General features: G+C 47.2%; 1 long non-coding RNA gene across 2 annotated transcripts in view; it reads left to right on the forward strand.

Annotated features, from left to right (window-relative positions):
• LOC149916564 (uncharacterized) overlaps positions 1-2,692 on the forward strand; it is a 56,087-nt gene extending 53,395 nt beyond the window's left edge. The window contains exons 7-8 of one of the 2 annotated variants that reach the window (XR_016469415.1): positions 189-313; positions 1,920-2,692. This is a non-coding gene — a long non-coding RNA (uncharacterized LOC149916564). The remainder of the gene's footprint in view (positions 1-188; positions 314-1,919) is intronic. The other variant, XR_016469414.1, reaches the window with a different exon arrangement.
• The last annotated feature ends 16,436 nt before the right edge of the window (positions 2,693-19,128 follow it).

The raw sequence follows: 19,128 nt of genomic DNA on the forward strand, positions 1-19,128 counted from the left end.
ATGGATGGTTAAAATGAATGGTTAGAAGGGATGCTCAACGCTGTTTGAATAGGGCTAAGGAGCTTGACCCACCTGGCAAGGTGGATATAGCCCTGCTTTTCAATCACTGCTTCCTGACTCTTTCACAGTCACCCAGAGAGGTTCAAAGTGAACCTCTCCACCTCACCATTGTATCATTGATCTTTTAGGGGACTGACTTCGTTTGATGGGCTCTGTCATCCTCAGGAGGAAACCTTCCTCTACAAAATGGTGAAATGGTGCCCATGTGGAAACATTCTGATTGTGCGTGTGCCTGGAGGTAAGCAGGGCCCAGGTAAGGACTGATGGATTTGTGACATTTCTGACTACCTGGCCAATAAAGGGCCAAGCAAGTGATCAGTGATCTGACTTCTTATCGAAACAAGTGAGTTCCAATGGTAGTGAAGGAGCAACGTCATGCACACATGAGGTTGGTTAATCTCCCTTGATGGGACTGCTCTCACCAGGCCTGATAGTTTGGCTTCAAAGGTTTTTTCCAGTATTTGGGAGTGGCTGCAGCATTGCTTCTGGTGTCGGGAGCCTGGTGTCATGTGCATGGCTCATCAGGTGCAGAGATGAGGGTGGTGGATAACCCAGCCTTCCTGCTGGGGATCACACATTAGTGAGGAGCAGAGGCACTGCCAGTCCGGTGTTTTCACTTTGATCTTGATCACCGTCAGCTAATGGTGTCAGTAGGAGTAGTTAGAGAGAGAATAAACACTTTCTTGCCTAAATAAGAGGCTCTTCTATCTTTCAAGTGCCCGTTATTTGGCTAATTTATCCCAAGTGAGGGTCATTTGTTAACCACCTCTTGAAGAGTTTCTGATAGAGCTGAAGAAATGGCAACAATTCCTCTTCACTGCCAGCCCCAGAGGCTGGGCTAGGAGTGCAGGCACCTATTCACAGTGGTTGGTACCAGACACAGGTACCCATCATCTCTACAGTAGATACCAATACGGATTAGCATCCTTGGGATGCTTATTGCCCATCTGGAGTGGGAACAAGCTGTGAGGAATACCCTTGGACAGCCCAAATAGAACGAGGTCCTCATTTGGCAACTGAATACCACCCATCTGTTTCTAAAGAGGGCTTTTGAATTCGGAGTGCTGTGTGGAAGGAAGAGAGTTTGAAAATGGGGCAGAGTGGGCTAGTGAGCCTCAAGAGCTGGGCAATGAGAGCCAATTCAGGTGATGGTCAGCCCTGGATTTTGGGGCTAGAGAATCTGTCTCACTCAGGCAACAGAGACGTGATCCTGCAGCATCTATGCTGCTGTCTGCAGTCCCTGTCCCCCACCTTCAAGAAGCTTTATTTTTCATTCCAGATGAGAAAGAATAATCCTTGGGGGTGGCTGTGAAGAGGAATTGTCACCCTTCCTCCAGCTCTATCTTCAAGAGGCAGTTAACAAATAACCTTCCTTTGGGATAAATTAGCTCTGAATCCCAATTCAATAGCTGCTCATTTTAAGATGTCCTTGTTACCTTGTGTGAGTGGCTGATCTTCCTTTGAATCCTGCTGTGTTTTCAGACCCCGTGATTGCTACGAGCAATCATGAGCTCCACGTTAACAGCTCATGCACTGATTGCGCTGCGCAGTCCCAACACAACCCTTTGTGAAAAGTTTCTGGAAGTTGAGCTTTGTGCTCCGCCATCAGAAAGCGACACGGTTCTCATTCCATCCCAAATTCAGGCAACTGACTTCAAACGGAGAGCGGGGTTTGCAGGGGCCTGGTGTGCAGACAAGATCCGTGCTTCGGACTTCAGCTTTAGAAAGAAAATATTTTAGACATCGTCAAGGAAACCTGGTGAAGGCACTGAGTTGGCCAACTGTGCCTGCGGGCAGCCTGGAGCAAAGGTTCTGAGATGTGCAAATCAGAACGCAAATGGGTTTATTTTTTTCTCCAGCCCGGCGTTGTTGCAGAGGAGGAGAGTGGCATAGGATGGCTCCAAAGAAAAGAGGGCTGCGTCAAAAAGAAAACCTCCTGCCATGTCAGCTTGCCCAGACCTTTCTGTGAGACAGCCTTTCCCAGCTACGTTAAGGGCTGCTTCTTGTGGACTGGAAGTATTGCCAAAGAGTGAGTGATCCTTATTAATATGCATCTCCAAAATCAACGGGCAGTTTTGCACAGATCCTCTAACACGTATCTTTGGATTTTGAGACGTTTGAGAGCTATTTATTCCCTTTCACACCAATATCAGCTATAGTGCGAGATGTCTTGAGCTGATTAAAAGTCTTTTTAATCAAATACTGGCAGGGGAAGTGTTCAAAACATTAGAAGAATGATTTTGACAAGCTGCCCCTGCACTGTGAGTGACTTCATCCAGAGGTTGGCCTGGCAGGCTGGCGTGTGATACAAAGCTTCCACTCACCTTGATTTCCAAAGCTGCCAACAAACTGCAGTGATGATTCTGAGAGCCAGTAGGACACTGTAGCCTTTGTTCAGTTCTTTTCTGTGAGATACTGCCCCCCAAAAAACCTTTGTTACAGGCAAAATCCATCACTCCATTCATCAACCCTTACCTACGCTTCAAATTCCTATATCCCAAATCCATGGGAACGATTTTGAACGTGAATGTAGGCTGGAAATCATTGCTGTGCAGATTGTCTAGAGGCTTTTTTCCCCTGTTCTATGGCTGAACTAGACTTCAAAAGGATAAATAAAATCCATTCTGGAAGACCCCCCCCTGCGAGGAGTGTCCTTCATTGGAGAAAGGGTACAAAGAAACCTCCTGATATTTTATTCAACCAGAATGAAGTGTTTTGATTTGGGGGAATTCAGCTAATTTTCTTACTCCTCAAAATAGGTCAGCTTTGAAATAGAAAATGTCACGCTGAAACAAAAAAATGGAATAGATTTGTTTAGTAAATGTAAGATTATATATACATACTTCTGGAATTTTAACAAGCTTATGAATGGAAAGAAAGCATCCAGGTTATTTCTTATTCAATTAGACTTGGATTTGGGACCAGTTTTCGCTCTCCATAAACTGCATTTCTATTTCATTTAGAAAATCCCCTTCCTCCACAAAAGCCCCTTCCCCTAGCCATTGCTGGAAATAAATAGCCATAATATAGCTGGAATTAATGCAGCTACACTGAATCGACTGTGTGCTGAATTTTTTTTTCCCCAGTGCTCTCTGGGCACCCAGACATGCTCAATAGGAAGTGTTGGCACTTGGGGCTACATGTAGAAAACCAGGGTGGAGGAAATCTTGTGCCAGCAGCCCTTTCATGTGGGTCTTCTCCAAGCTTTGTCTCTATTTCCTCATTCCTCTGCAGATGTCCTAAGCCACGTTTTACTTTCATTATGACAAAAATCGTGCAAGATACTCATCTTCTTTTATTTATATATATATTCTGTAGCATTTTTGTGTTCCTGCACCTTCTCTCTTTGCAGCATCGCTTATGGATGTGTAAGTAGTAGGTTAGTTTCTATTCTCACTTTGGGGGGTTGGGTTCCAAACTGTTTATTGAGTAATAAATAGAGAAAATTGCAAGTCGTTGCCCAGGGATAATGTGCTAATAATTTTATGACTGGACAAACGGTTGCAACAGCCCACAAATGGTGGTAGGCAGGAAACCTGGTGTCTATTGCTGACAGAGCCACCCCCGAGGAGATACAACCTCACTTTTGGTGATGCAACAACTGTGATCTATTAAGAATTACTTTGGAGATGGGTAAGGCAATCATTATTCCTCTTGGAGGAGAAGTGGCAGATATACTTTTTGGGAAGTGTTTAGAAGTGAGCCCTACATGGAATGAATGCAGCAGACCACCGTGGCTGCTTGCGCTCAGAGCCACGCGGCACGCAGCTGCAGGGCTGCAGGCTGGGGATGGTTGGAAAAACAGAGATTAAAGGGGGTTATTGCTATCAGGCAAACACAAATCATCCCAGAGATAACAAAGGGTTGAAGTTTCTTTCGACACCGACTGTGTGGCACTCAAGTGCATTAGCCTGGCTTTACTGCTGCAGAGCATGGAGCCGGAATGGCTGCTGCAGGGCGTACACCAGGATACACCCTGTCCCATTCTGGGCTGATGTCCCCTGTCTGATTTCTCAAGGAGGGTGTCCCCCTCCTGGGGATGGGGCAGTCGTCCCATCTGCACCGATTTCTTTCCGCAGGTGTGGAGTTTGGTGGGGAAGGGTGAGCAGGGCCCTTGTGAGGTCTCTCTCTGCCCATCTCTCAGCAGGCAGGAGGAGCTGTACCTCTTCCAAACCCGCAGCAGATCCAGCCCTCGAAGCAGGCAGGAAGCCATGTGATGGGGTGTAGCTGCACGCAGCTGCCAAGACCTCACATTTGTATGTTAGTGATGCAGATAGGATCTCATAAACCCGTCTCCATACTGCTTTACTGCTGATTTAACGATCAGAGGAAGAACTCGACTGTTTATTAAAACATTAGACAGTAAAGTTTAACAATAGACAGTAAAGGGTTTTTGTTTTTCCATCCCTCTGATTGTTAAAGCAACAACACATAGGCCTGGAGAGGGGCCTGCTGCTAACCTCAGAATGATGGTATGGGGCCATGAAGCTCCTCCAGCAGGCAGGATGGAGCAGCTGGCATTCTGGTGAATCCCATATCTGAAGAAGGCAGTCTGATGTAGGGGATGGGCGCATGCCCCATCCCTGGAGGTGCACAGGGCCAGGCTGGATAGGGAAGCCTGAGCTGGTGGGGGGCAGCCAGCCCATGGCAGGGGGTTGTGACTGGGTGGGCTGTAAGGTCCCTGCCAACCCAACCATTCTGTGATTCTCTGAGTCTAATTGTGAGAAGGGGCAATCCAATTGCTCTAGGGCAGGGGTCTCCCTGCGGTAGGGCTCCTGTTGTTCAGCGGACCCACAAACACTGGCAAAGGGAGCAGGTGGAAACAAAACTTGCAAAGCAACAGCATTATTCAGGACAGCGCCAACAAAAGCTGACTGCAAAGAAACGCCAAAGGATTGCAGCGTGCAGGTGATGAAATGGCAGAGGAAATTCATTGTTGGTAGCTGCACATGGAAAAAAATCAGCAGCGGCTGTACCTATACAGCAGCACAGTCTCAATGAGCTATTACCTCTCTGGAAGGAGGCTGTGGAGGTAAGGAAGGCTGTTTCTGGAAATGTCAGCAGTGATCACAAAGGCAGTGGCCATCCTAGGAGTTACGGAGAAGGAAATGGAGAGTAAAACAGGCTGCCATCGTGCTGCTGGGTGCATCCACTGTGCATCCCCATCCCAGGTGCTGCCTGTGCTTCTGGTGGCCATGTCTCAGAGACAAGGGAAGATGGAAAAGGAGTTACAGGGACTTCATAGCAGGACCTTGAGAACTTGAGCTGAAGTGGACAGATCTGAAGGAGAAAATGAGAGGAAGAGGAGTTGGCTTGGAGGAGTTGAATGTGGAGGTGGACAAGCATCTGCTCTGCATCTGTGCTGATGCTATTTGGAAACCCCAGCCTGACTCTGCTTGCCATTTGGTAATGCTGAACTGGGACAGCACCCGAAAAACCCCATCCATGTTGGACCATCAGTAAGAGGTGGCACATCTGACCAAAACCACATTGCCATTTGCTTCCGTGACAGCACATCCTACCTTGTCCCCCGTCCTCGTCCTGCTGACCCCCATTGCCAGCCTCCTTTGCCCAATTTCAGCAGCATCTTGGGAGGCCCCTTCAGCTGTGAGCCCCTCTCTTGGGAAAGAAAGTGGGGTTGGAGGGGGGAATCAGAGCCCAGCTGTGGGCTGGGGCAGCAGGTGAGTGCTTTTCAAATGCTGGCTGCTGTTGGTGTATTTCTGCTTGTGTGGATGCAGCCGGCAGCGTTTGTGTGCATGTGTTTAAATACACACACACACTCACCTCCACACGAGTACATGACCAAAATACATATATTTCCTCACCCCACGTCTTTCTGCAAGCTGCAAAAAATACAAAAGAATAAAATTAGGTCTCTTATCATTGCTAAGTCATCAGAAACTAATATTACATCTACTGGGCAGGTTGTTGTTTTTTTTTTTTCCCCCCGAACCATCTCCACTTCGCAATCCTAATTCAATGATTCTTTCTGTAGCTCTTTACATTCTATTATTTATAAGAAACAATATTCAGCCCTCCCCTGACAGTATTTGCAGGGCTGCGGGAAGCAGTGCGGCAGAAAGGTGGCAGAACAATTTTGGTTATGTTTCCATAGCTACCTAGCTGCTAAATGTGGTTTATTCCATTTTAAAGTCAACCAACACACACCCGCATGCACATGCACAAACCACCAGATGAAGTATATTCAAACTAATCCCTGGGCTGCCTATTACAGCCTAATGTCCTTGCGATTTGTGTGTTTAAAGGGATACTTGCTGCAGAAATAAATGGCAGGGCAGCGCTCTCGCTGGCTAGAGCAGGATGATCAACATATTGTTTCTTTCTTGCTCTCCTCTCCGACGTGTGTGTTCCACTCGATCCCTGTAATATTATTATGGATATTTTTACTGAGGGCTGAGCGCTGAGGAAGTCGGAGGTAGGATGGTGTCCTCTCGTGGCAGTCAGCATCTCTGCAGCCTGATGGCAGCCGTGCCAAGACAGAGCCGAGCCTGGGCTCTCCTAGGCATGCATGGATGTCTCAGGGACAAAACTCTTGGAACAGAGCTTCCCACTTCCCCTAGTGCACACAAAGACAAAGAGCCTCCTGCTTCTGCTCCGCATCAAGCTGGACACAGCTCTTGCTTTTCCTGCATTAAAGAAGAATCCTTGGGAAAGGAGTGGTGGGTAGCAGCTTTCCAGAGTGGCAGAAGTTTGTCTCATGGAAGCGTGCATCTCTAGAGAGCTACTGGGTTGGAGGAGAACATCTCAGAGCTTGTAATTGTGAGTACCACACTGCTTGTGCCTGCTGTGAAGGTGGGAGGGGGGTGGGAGGAGGATGAGGAAGAGTAGGCTGAAGGTGGCCTTTGGCAGTGCTGAGCCCATCATGGAGTCATGCCATGAGAAGTGGTGCAGAGAGGAGGTGCTCCCAGTGCCCAACACCCACTGCTCCACCTGCACACCACCACAGCTCTGGCTTATTCTCAGTGAAGGGCTGCGAGGAGCACAGAGCACACAGTGCATTCTGACAGCTCAGCCTGACATACCCTGCAGTGGGCAACGGCCACTCCTGCACGAGCTGAGCTGGCCATGCAGCCTTCCCAGCCCCATTAACGAGGAGATATAATGCTCAGCATGGATGGGGCTTAACCCTCTCACACCCACACACCATGCCTATGTAGCCTGTGGGGTGTCTGTCCATCTGCCTTTGTTGGATGTCCATCCATCCATCTTGGCCTGAGCTGGGTCCCTTTTGCTTCCTGAGCTTGCTCCAGATTCAAGCAGCTATGTGAGCTTAGCTGTCCCCCACGCAGTCCCACTGCCACAGCCCTGCTGTCCCAGCTGCCTTTCCATGGCAGGAGGGTGCTGAGCTGTGGGGCTGGCTCAGGATGGGTTGGTGATTATGGCTTATACCTCAGCACCACACAGCTCAGTGGTGTGCCTGGCAAATCTGACCAAAATGCAAACCTGAACCCGTGTCAACCACCCTTGCCTATGTCATGTTCCACCACTATGTGAGATCCCACCGTGGACCAAGAGATGCCATTATTAACACATGTGTCTAGCATGCAATCAAGGCACGAACTCACGATGCTCATTGTTGACCTCCCTCAAAGTTTCTGGACATTTGTCATTGTTTCTTTCTCTCGGGCCTGGAGGGGCTTGTTGTGAATTGATTCCCAGTGGCCACAGTGCTCTCCTGTACTGTCATTATGTGTGATTATAAGCAATAACAACAATCACTGTGTCACTGCTTCTGAGGCAGGCTTTGTCTCTCCGCATTGGCACCCTTTCATCTCCAGCTCCCTGGCAAGATGATGCTGGCAGGTCAGTGTGTTTGTTGGGTTGGTGGTGACAGGTAATAATCTGAAGCCTGCAATGTCTCAAAGGATTGCTCTCCAGCAAGCAGTTGAAGCATTTTTTCTGCCTTTTCTGCCCCTTCACTCAGCAGTGCTGGGCAGGGGACTCGAAGGACCTGACTGAGATAGATCCTCTTCCCATTGCCCTGGGGAATGGCAGAGCTTATACCAAAAAGTAGCAGCAACACGTCAGGCTGAGACATCCATCCAGCCCTCCCCTCCGGATTAAAGAGGGTTCTTTATTTTTTTATTCATGGGTTCAGTGTTTTACAGCTAACATTCAAATAGCAGCTTAAAGAATGAAACAGAAGGATGTGTTGGCACGTCAGGATATCCTTCCTCCTCCTGCCTGCCACGCTCTGCTTGGTGTTTACCCAAAGAAAAGAACCACATTGTCCTATAAACTCTGAGCCTCCTCTGAATGGCACGTCCTATTCATGGCATTCCTTCTATTCTTGTCCATACCAGCCCAGCACTGCTATTGCTATCACTTTCTCTTTTTATTTGTATGCGCTCAGCCACCAGCCCTTAATATTCTGTAACATGAGAGCACACCTTCCTGATCGCTTTCCTTCATTAAGAAAACTTCATTTCATTGCTGACAGGGAAATGAGTTGGGTGAAAGAAAACAAACCACCCTAGCACAACCATAAGCTTTCTGGTTGGATTAAATATTAAAATTAATAATCCAGCACTGCATTCAGCCTTGTATTTATGTTAATATTTAATTCAATAAAAGCCCACATTTTAGAACACTTTCCCATTTGTTTAAAGCTACAGATGAAATTGTGGTCGCAGCATTATGTAGAACAATCTGCAGCTGACTGCTTTATGGTAATGAGGAGGAATGGCAGCTCTGGAGCCCTCCAACCGGGCAGGAGGGGAAGATCCAACAGCAAGAGGATGTGAGGCTGCTGGGGAATGCTCAGCTCTTAGAAGAGAGGCTGTGTGATGGGCAGTGAGTGCTCTGTGAGTGACTTTGAGACCCGTATGCATGCCACATTGTACAGGGCAGCACCCCTGCAGCAGCCTGAGAATTTGGGGAATCGTGGAATTGTTAAGGTTGGAAAAGAACTCTAAGTCAAGTCCAACTGTCAGCCCATCACCGTCATGCCCGCTAAATCATGCCCACTAAGTGCCACATCTCCGTGTTTCTTGAGCATGCCTACACATTGCTTTAGCACCTCTGCTGCTGAAGAGAGAAAACCAACAACCTTTTGATTAATTTTAAACTTCCTGTCTGTTAATCTAATGAGGCGACATGGCAGAGAACACCCAGTTTGTTTCATAGAATCATGGAATCATAGAATCCTAGGATGGCCTGAGTTGGGTTGACCCTGCTATGTGCAGGGTCGCCAACCAGCAGACCAGGCTGCCCAGAGCCACATCCAGCCTGGCCTTGAATGCCTGCAGGGATGGGGCATCCACAACCTCCTTGGGCAACCTGTTCCAGTGCCTCTGGGTGAAAACACCCTCTGTGTTTCTTCCCTGCCATCATCTCCCCAACAAGTCATTGCCCTTGGAACTGCAGAGATCACTGGGTAGTCCAGTCCTGGGCTGGAGGTGCATCTCAGCTTTCAGGAATGATCTGGACAAGGGCAGGACAAGGTAAGAGCCAGCATCACACAAGGGTGGTGAGGTTGGACCCATACTGTGTTCCCCTCCCATGGCCATGGGACACCCTGGGTTGGTTCAGCCTCACACCAGCTGCGAATGCTGAGCTTTATGAGAACCATCCCATTCTCTTCTTCAATGCTAACATCTGGTTGGGGTTAGCCTGAAGGATCATCCATTGCCCTGAAGGGCTCATGCTGCATGCAGAAAAGCAGCTGGGAAGGACTTTGAGGTTATGCTTGGTTGGTCTCATTTTCCAAGGGACCTGTGAGCAGAGCCCCTGGCAGAGGCTGATGATTGGGTTTTGCCAATGGGGAGATGGAAAAGGAAAAGGAAAAGGAAAAGGAAAAGGAAAAGGAAAAGGAAAAGGAAAAGGAAAAGGAAAAGGAAAAGGAAAAGGAAAAGGAAAAGGAAAGGAAAGGAAAGAAAAGAAAAGAAAAGAAAAGAAAAGAAAAGAAAAGAAAAGAAAAGAAAAGAAAAGAAAAGAAAAGAAAAGAAAAGAAAAGAAAAGAAAAGAAAAGAAAAGAAAAGAAAAGAAAAGAAAAGAATGCTTTCCCAAGACAGCTGCAGTTGAAATGTGGAATAATTATATTGCCTGACATCACATGGAGAAAGAACGTGGAGAACGTAGCAGTGATCAGTAAAAATTAAATGCTTTGCAGGTGGAGTACACCTGAGTTTTCTGCAGTTCAGATATGTACTCAGACTTCCTTGAATCTTTTGGGGCCTAATTAAATTCAAGGGGATTTAAGCAAAATCTGCATGGAAGATAATACTTTTCTTTCTATTAAGGAACTGCTTAATAAAACAGATTATGTGTAAAATAGAAATATGGGCCCTGCAACAGGAAAGTGAAAAGACACTAATGAGCAGTGTCTGAGTGTTAATGAATTGTATTAGCATGCCATTACCTGCAAATATTATAAATAGAGCAACTGGCTTTGCATTCCTTTTTCTCTCAAGAACGATATGTGATCTCTAGGAGTGGTTTGATGGGTTTCTGGGAGCTGTGTTCACCCTTTGAGCCTGCAGTGGAGGTGAAGATGAGAACGTTGATTTTCCATTTCTGTACATTATGCATTCCTTTGGGCATTCTGAAGCCAGCAGGGGACAGAAGATGGGGGATACTGTGTTTTATTTGGGCTTAGCCCATGGGCCACACTGGGAAGGAGACAGAACAGCTGGGTGCTGTGGAAGGGTGAGATGGGATGGGCTTGTGCCAAACCCACCCCTGTGCTCTCCCCATCTCAGCAATGGACACATCCAGTGATATTCCAGGTAGAGAAGCTGAGAGGAGATGCTACTAATAATTGGGAGGGATGTCAGGAAGAAATGATGTATTTAAACATATGGACAAGGATACCTCACCTGTCCCCAGCCATGTAAGGGTTAGGTGTGTGCTCATTTTGCTGTTCTCTGCAGTCCATGCAGAAGCAAGTTTCTGGCAGAAGTCTTGGCCCAAAGGGGTGTAGGTGGCAGATGGGTTCAGCTGTTTTCTGGAGGGTTCTCCTCCTGTTGGTAACAGAGAGAGTGTAGGCAAGTTTGAGACCCAATACATGACTTTCAGACAGTGCTGTTAGCAGAGACAAGCCCTCTTCCCTCCTGCAAGAGGTGCAAATAACTGTAATTCTGCAAAATTCCATGTGGCTTAGTGCTCATTTCTTAAACAACCCGAGCTGTAGGGAATAGCTGATGTGCATGAGGAAGGTGGGTCGTGGCTGTAAAGCGGAGCGAAGGAGCTGCTGCTTTCTGGCTGCAATTCAGATCTCCTGTTTTGACTTCAGATCCAACATCCTGCTCTCCAGGTGCTGTTTCACTGGGTGCTGCAGACCCAGGTGAGTTAGGGGCCATCTTCCCATTGTCCAAAGAAGAGTCATGGTCTTAATACTGCTGGCTCTTTGGCTCCTGCACCCCCAGGTAACAAAGGCAGATGGATTGGTCTGCTGGGCTGGGACAGAAGCACCACGACCCTGAGAGGTGCAGCTCCTTTCATGGTGAGGCGAGGCTCTCAGTTGGCTCTCTTGCTCTGTTTTGCATTTCTTTGTGAACACATGGGGAGAAAAAAAAGCATGGCTGACAATATTCTGCCTTCTTTTACTGCTGGAAGCAAGGATGAACAGATTTGCTTTACCAGACACGTCTCTGCAGGTTGCTGGCAGGTTGTTCATGGACCACAGCTTGTGGTGGCAGTCCTGGGGAGCGTGGGGGCTGGGGCTGTGTGTGCTCTGGGGGATGCTGGTGCTCCTGTCTTCCTACCCATACAGCTCTGGGCAGTTCCCTTTGCAGTCAGAACCCCCTCCTGCTTCCTGAGGGCAGAGCACAGCATCCCTTGAGGAGCTGCAAAAGGAGGATGCTCAGGTGCTTGCACCCTGGAGCTCACCCAACTTAGCCTGCCGTGTTGTCTGCATGGTTCAGGCTGGGCTCTCAAGCTGCTGGTGCCTTTTTCTGTGCCAGGACACACAGATACCTGCATATGGACTCTGCTGTCTGCTCTGGCAAGAGATGCTGCCTGTCCCCAGATGAGGGTCTTTGCAGCACAATGTGAGGACAGCATCTTAAAACACCCATAGACTTCTAAAAAAAACCCCATAAACTCCTAAAAAACCCTAGGGTTTGGAGCAAGTAGCATCCTCCCTCCTGCAGTGATATAACAGAATTGTAAATGTCCAACCCCCACGAGGATTTTGCTACGCATCCAGCAGCCCTGCACTTCCTTTTTTTTTTCCACCTTAGGGGTTTTGACTGCACAGCGAGGCCAGTAATGAACTGTTACTCTGGAAAATAAGACTTTCATTAGGTTAGGATTCTTCCAGGGTATTCGTGTCCCCTTATAATGAACCGTGATGAGCGTGACGTGGAGCGGCTCATCTTGCTGCTCATCAGCACCATGATTCTTCACCCCCACCAAGCACCATGCCTGGACCACAGGCAAAAGTTTGGGGCTCAGTGAGGCTTTCCAGCTCATGAAGAAGCTTTTTGGTGGTTCCCATCCATGCTCAGGTTGTAAGTAGCCCTGCCTTCTCGTTACCTACGTCTAACAAACAAATGTTGATTATTTCTTCTTTATGTGTTCATTATTCAAAACTAGCAGGTACTGAAGTTGCACCACGCTTCTCTGCTGAAATGAAAACATTAATAACTGCTTTGACTCAGCACAGAGAGATCATTTATTTTACAGACACGCAGAAAATTCAGGCCGGTTGGGACTAAAGCCCAGCATTTCTTTGCAGGCAGTGGCTTCAAGGTAGGTTTTACCATGCAAGAAAATTTGCTGTAGGCACGTGCAGACCCAGCTGGGCTGGGTGCCACTGCCATCAGCCATGGCATAGCAGAGAGTAGCAGTGCCAGCTGCAGGGCATGTTGCTCCTCTCCTTCCTGCCCCCTGTGAATGCAGACTTTCCCCTTCAGAGCCCTTGGAGGTCTGATGGCTCGAAGGGTGTCTGAAGGCTGGGATTTGCCTTGTCCAAGGCATGGGCACGGGGTCTGGATGCTACTCCAGTCCTGTTTAAGGGTCTAATGGGGCAGATCAGATCCCACTTTGTGCCTTCCAAGGGGATGGGTGCATCCCAGCACCACTGGGTTAAGCAAGAGAAGACACCTCAGCTCATGTAGGTTCCAGACATCCTTGCTTGCATCGACACATGACTTGAGGTTAATGCACAATTTGAGGTTAGCAAATAAAGCAGGCATGCTGCCTTTCCGTATGATGGGAAGGAGGAGCCCCTGTAGCTCTGTGCAGAGGATAAGAAGATGCTGCGGTGTCTCTTTGATGCAACCCCCCCCTGCCCAGCATCTCCAGATTAGCATAAGCAGGCAAGCCAAGAAATGGGAAGCAAGAACAAGGCCGACCTCTTCCCGCCAGGACCATTCATGCTTTGCATTTTGCAAATGGAGAGTACTCATCGGTTCAGGGCTTCCAATTAGAGTTGGATAAATGAGAAACTTCCCAGCTCTCTGACCAAAAAATGCAGCTAAGGAGTGGTTTGGATCCATGCAAAGTACTTTGATTTTTATTTTTTTATTTTTTTTCCCCTACCAAAATAAACCCTTCTCCTCCCACCCCGATTAATTTTAGATCAAATGAAATGTTTTATTCCATTTCAGCCTGAAATGTCACTTCGGTACATTATCTAGAAGAATATTCCTTTTTATAAAGTAGCAGAACAAAAAAGAAAAAAAAAAAAAAAAGTACAACTTGTAGAAAAATTTTTCCCTCCCTAAATGTGAAATTTGTTATCTGGAGGCCCTTAGGGTATGACCAAACCATAGGGACTGAGAACAGCACAGGTTGTCCAAAATCACCTTGTTTCCCAAGTGCTCCCTCCTACATCCCTACTCGTTACTCTTCCATCAACTATTTAAAAGCCAGCTCAGGGAGTTTCATTGCTGTCTATCTCCCTGTATCTTGGGGAAAAAAAAAAAAATAATAGGAGAAGATATCTGTGGTTAGTGGTGCTTCTGCCTGGAGGAATGGGTCTGGGGCAGAGGAGGAAGGGGAGCACTGGGGGCCCAAGTGATAATCTGGTTTTCCTGGAGCCTGAGTCCACATTTTCATGTGGCTACAGCTCACATCACAGGCGGGTCTGGAGGAAGAACTCCAAAGGGATTAGTAAAGATTTATTTTTCTTTTTCTGGAGCGAGATGAAAAGGAGGAGGCGGGGGGAGAGACGAGCAAGGAGTCCTACAGAAAGAAACTCATTATTTTTTATCTTTTCCAATGACCTTGTTTGTTTTATTCTGACTTGAAAGCGGTTTCTTTCTTGTGAAATTTGGGAGATATCTGGAGATTGAGGCCAATGAGAAAGGGAAATATGTGCTGGGCAAAGAGAAACAGCACAGAAAATAAAGAGAATAAATGTGAATGGATCAGGAAGGACTTCTCCAAGGAGAAACACCCATCTGGGGCTGGACTAAGACCAAGTACCATGTCTGGGGAGACCTGTTGATGCTGGGGGGGAGGATGGCTGCTGTGGGTCTGGATGGGGGCATGATGGAGAACTTGGGATTGCACACACATGTGCACGCATATAAGCACGTGTGTGTGATCTGGGCAAGGATGTGGCTTTTGTGCAGAGAGTGCAAATGGCTGTGATGCGTTATGGGTATGCAGTGCTCCTCAGCCTGGGGCTGTTTGTTCCATAGTCCATCTCTGTCCATGACTATTGCTGTCCTTTGAGGGTGAGGAGAGCTCCCCAAACCCACTGCCAGGTGCACCGTGACCCTTATGGCCCTCATGCTGCCTGCAGCCCACATAACCCCCAGGCCTGGTCCATCTCTGCCACCAGCTCTGCAACTGGCCTTATTCCTTGAGTTGCAGAGACACAAAGACACGTTCTTCCACGCAACCACATTAACAGCCTCTTCCTTTGCACTGAACTGGTGATGTTTAACCTTTAAGTGAAAACTGTGAAAAAAACCAAAAAACTGAAGAGCAGGCCTTCCCAGGGGGCATGGACAGCCACTGAGCTGAAGAGAAGTTCCTCTTGCCAACACATGGCTAATTTTAGATAAAGCCGAACCCCGTTGGCAGCTTTGGTTGACCTCCTCATGGTTACTCATAAATACTTATGAAAATGCTTCAAGTGCTCGATTTGCATAGCTATAAAATCTCATAAATAATTCCAGGTACTAGTATTTAATTATCTGACCTATATTGTGGCAGCATTTTTGCCTCATTTATGGAAATCGTGGATGTGCTGAATGGAAACCAGGGCATTACGTGGACATTGAGTTGCTGTATAAAGAAAGGGATAGGGACCCAGCTCAGATGCTTACCTGCAGCTTCTTATCAATACTAGCACTAATTGAGGATAGTTCAGCTTAACTAAAACCCATGGCTGCTACTGAGAGTCGTATTTTAACCATCAATTCAGAGAAGACCATTTAGGAACAGGACTTCTTTTCCCAATAATGTTGAGGTATGTGGTACATGCTGGAGACACTTTCTGCTCTGCTCTGCAAACTGGGGGATCCTGTTGCCTCTAAATAACATGCTTGCAAGGACACTAACCCTAACACAGGGTAAATGGCTGAGGCTGGAGGCCGTGAGAACAGGAGTGATCGGACAAGAGGTGATGGCCTTGAGTTGAGTTGTAGGATCAGGTTGGATATCAGGGAGAATTTCTTCTCAGAAAGAGTAGTGAAGCACTGCACATCTGCACAGGGAGGTGGGGAATCACCATTTCTGGAGGTGTTCAGAGCTGTGGGGATGTGGCACTGAGGGATGTGGGCAGTAGGCACGGTGGGATGGGTTGGAGTTGGACTTGGGGATCAGATGCTGGCCAGTGTTGGTCAACCTCCTGTTTCTGGGAGAGGGAGCGAATAATCCCAGCCTCTGGGCTGCCAACAGGGACATGTTTTGGAACAAATATAAGCCTCACGCAGAAGAAAATGATTTTTTTTTTTTTTTTTTTTTTTTTTATGCAAGGGGAAAATCTCCCTGCCAGCATCCAACTTCCCCAGCCCTGCCTGTCTGCAGTGCGGAGCAGTGAGGGCATTATAAATAATTTATTCTCTGGGCAGGGGGAGGAGGGGAAGAAGAGAGAGTGAGCTTTTAATTAAAATGATATCTTACAGATCAAATAAATATGAATAAGATGCCAGGAACAACTGTACAAATCCCAAACATTCTCTTGTGTTTTAATTATTTGTGTTGATAAAACAAGAGCGAAGGCGTTTTGCTCTGTGTGGAGAGCGAGGAGGCAAAAGGTTATGCCGGCGTTTTTTATGTTCTTTTCGAGGAACAAATGTTTCAGAAGCACAGATCTGACAAACTATAATTCATATCAGGAATTAAATTGGAATTTAGAGAACAATTGTTAATATTTCAACGTAATTGTTTAAGAAATTATCATTTTCGTATCTGCCTCAAAAATAATTACCCACCACTAATTTTTCTTCTTCAAAGGCTGCTATTTGTTGGAATAGAGGCAAGATGGGGATTTTTGCTGTGGGCTATTTATGTAGTTCAAATGGGGAGATAAATAGGAAGGGACTTTTATGCTCGTAGGCAAATGAGCCTGACTAATGCACGGCTTCAAGCTTAAAAGCGGGCTCTGCGCTTATTTGAAAATCTGGACAAGTTCATATGGATGGGATTTGCAAGTCACAGCAGGCAAGTGGAGAATCAACCCCTGTGCATGTTAATTAGGGATGGGGCCCTGGAGGAACCCCTGCCACGTGGAGAAACCCTGCACAGGCACAGGGTACCCACACCGAGGGTCTTCCTCTGCGCATGCGGACCCCAATAGCACAGCCCCACCTCGTCTTTCTTTGTTCCGTGTCCATGGGAATAAAGTAGGATGTTCGTGGGTTATGCGTGTGCTTTTACTGCTGGTTTTACAAACAGCCTCCCAGTCAATGGAGACGGGACTGTGATCTGTAAATACACTGCGGTCACTGTGGAGTGTAAATGAAGGATACAGTTTTCACTCTCAAAAGAATCATAGAATCATAAAGCTTGGAAAAGACCTCTAAGGTCACCCAGTCCAACTGCCCACCTACCAACAATGTTGCCCATGAAATCATGCTCTTTAGTAGCGCATCTAAAGGTTTCCTGAACATCTCCAGGGCTGGTGACTCCACCAGCTCCATGATCAGCCCATTCCACTGCCTGACTGCTCTTTCAGAGAAGAAGTTTTTCTTAATACCCGATCTGAACATCCCCTGGCACAACTCGAGGCCATTCCCTCTCGTCCTATTGCTAGTTACACAGGAGAAGAGGCTGACCCCCACCTCACCACAACCTCCTTTCAGGGACTTGTAGAGAGCAATGATGTCCCCCCTGAGCCTCCTCTTCTCCAGATGGAGCAATCCCAGATCCCATTTCTCTCAGCTGCTCCCTGTAAGACTTGTGCTCCGGACCCCTCATCGGTTTCATTGCCCTTCACTGGACACACTTCAGGGCCTCAGTGTCTTTCTTGTAGTGAGGGGCCCAAAGTGAACACGGTAGTCAAGATACAGCCTCATCAGTGTCAAGTAGAGTGTTGAAAGAAGAACTGTTGTGTGTTTATCACAACCCCACCATACAACCCCACTGTACAACCCTACTGTGCAACTCTACAACCCTACTGAACAATCCTACCCTACATTACCGAACAACCTTACCATACCACCACACTGCTTTTGCAGCAGACTGCTGTCAGAGGGGAATCACTAGTTCTGCTCCATCAGATCATCAGCACACTGATAGATCTGAGCACCTGTGGGCTCCTGGAATGGAGGATGGATACTTGAGCATCTAGACCATGGGAAAAAAAAAATGGGTAGAAGGGATCTTGAGCATCATGTTCTGCATCCCATCACCTCGGGTTGGGGTCATCTGTACCACTGCTGTCACAACCTGCCCCTACACTCTCCTGTGCTGCAATGCTGTGTCTCTCTCTTCCCTTCAAACATTGCTTTCTTCAAAGGAAGAAGACAAACTGTGCTGGTGACAGCACCAGGAAGGGTTCAGCAAATGACAGTTTCAAGGAATTGCTGTAAACTTCTCTGATCAGAGATTGCATTAAAGATGGAACTGCTTCCATGAAAACACGTTCAAAAGGAAGACCATTTTTCTGTTTTCTTTTTTTTTCTTTTTCTCTCTCTCTCTCTCTCTTTTTTTTTTTTCCTGCCAAATGATTAATCCATCTTTGTTAACGCATCCTCAAATGCATTTTGAAACATCTCGCTTACTGACACACGCTTTTTTTTTACCAGCTACTCTTTCTCTCAGCAACGCTGATGTTGATGCTAATTTTCAAAATGCAGAAGGAGAAGCAGGATTTTGCACCAAGCCTTCTGGGAAAGGCTATTTCTCCCAACAGAAGCCATTGTTCCCAGGAACGTTTTGAACCACCCCAATGCCAAGACACCTTCTGGCTTCCCCAGGAGCTGTCTGCTCCAGATGTCCTCTAGGGCTTACGTGTCCCTCCAGGTTGGTCCCTATGAAGAACCCACAAAACTGTCCTGCAATTTCCTGCAGGAAGATCCAACGGTGTTTGAGTTGTTCATGCATCTTCCACCCACTTCATGCAATACCTCCTCTTTCCCTTAGATCTCAAGGACTTCACAGTCTCCTGAAGATGCTGGTCTGGAGGCTAATGAGGAATACACTCAACCTTTACAGACACTGTGATTAAAGATTACTGGAAAATGTAGAAGCAAAAAAAAAAAAAAAAAAAAAAAAAAAAAACCCACTCCTTTTGGTTTCGTCCTCCCAGCTTGTTGCAAGCATCCCAATTACCAAGCAGATCACAGGGGCTCTGCTGGAAAACGTTGGTATCCACAAATTAGCAGGCTGCAGCGGGAGCAGTAATTAAGGAGGCTTTGTGTGTGCACGGGTTTGGGGCTGTCACTGCTGTTTGTTGTGCTGCCTGGATCCAGGGTCCCCTCGTACACCCAGGCTCTGAGAGCCTGCTGTGTGATGTGGCAGTTTGCGTCGGTTCTGCCATGCTTTTTAAATAATTGCTGTGTTTTAGGAATTAATTGTAGTGATTGCAGGCGAAGGACAAAACGCAGCCAAGTGGTAGTGACATCGGTAAAGCAGCACTGCCTGTGGGCAGGAAGCATCGTAGGAAATAGGAAAACATCCTTTTCCCCCATGTCTTCAGGTGGA

The sequence above is a fragment of the Phasianus colchicus genome, chromosome 10 (genome assembly GCF_987193195.1).
Source record: "Phasianus colchicus chromosome 10, bPhaCol1.hap1.1, whole genome shotgun sequence".
NCBI classification, from domain to species: Eukaryota; Metazoa; Chordata; class Aves; order Galliformes; family Phasianidae; genus Phasianus; species Phasianus colchicus.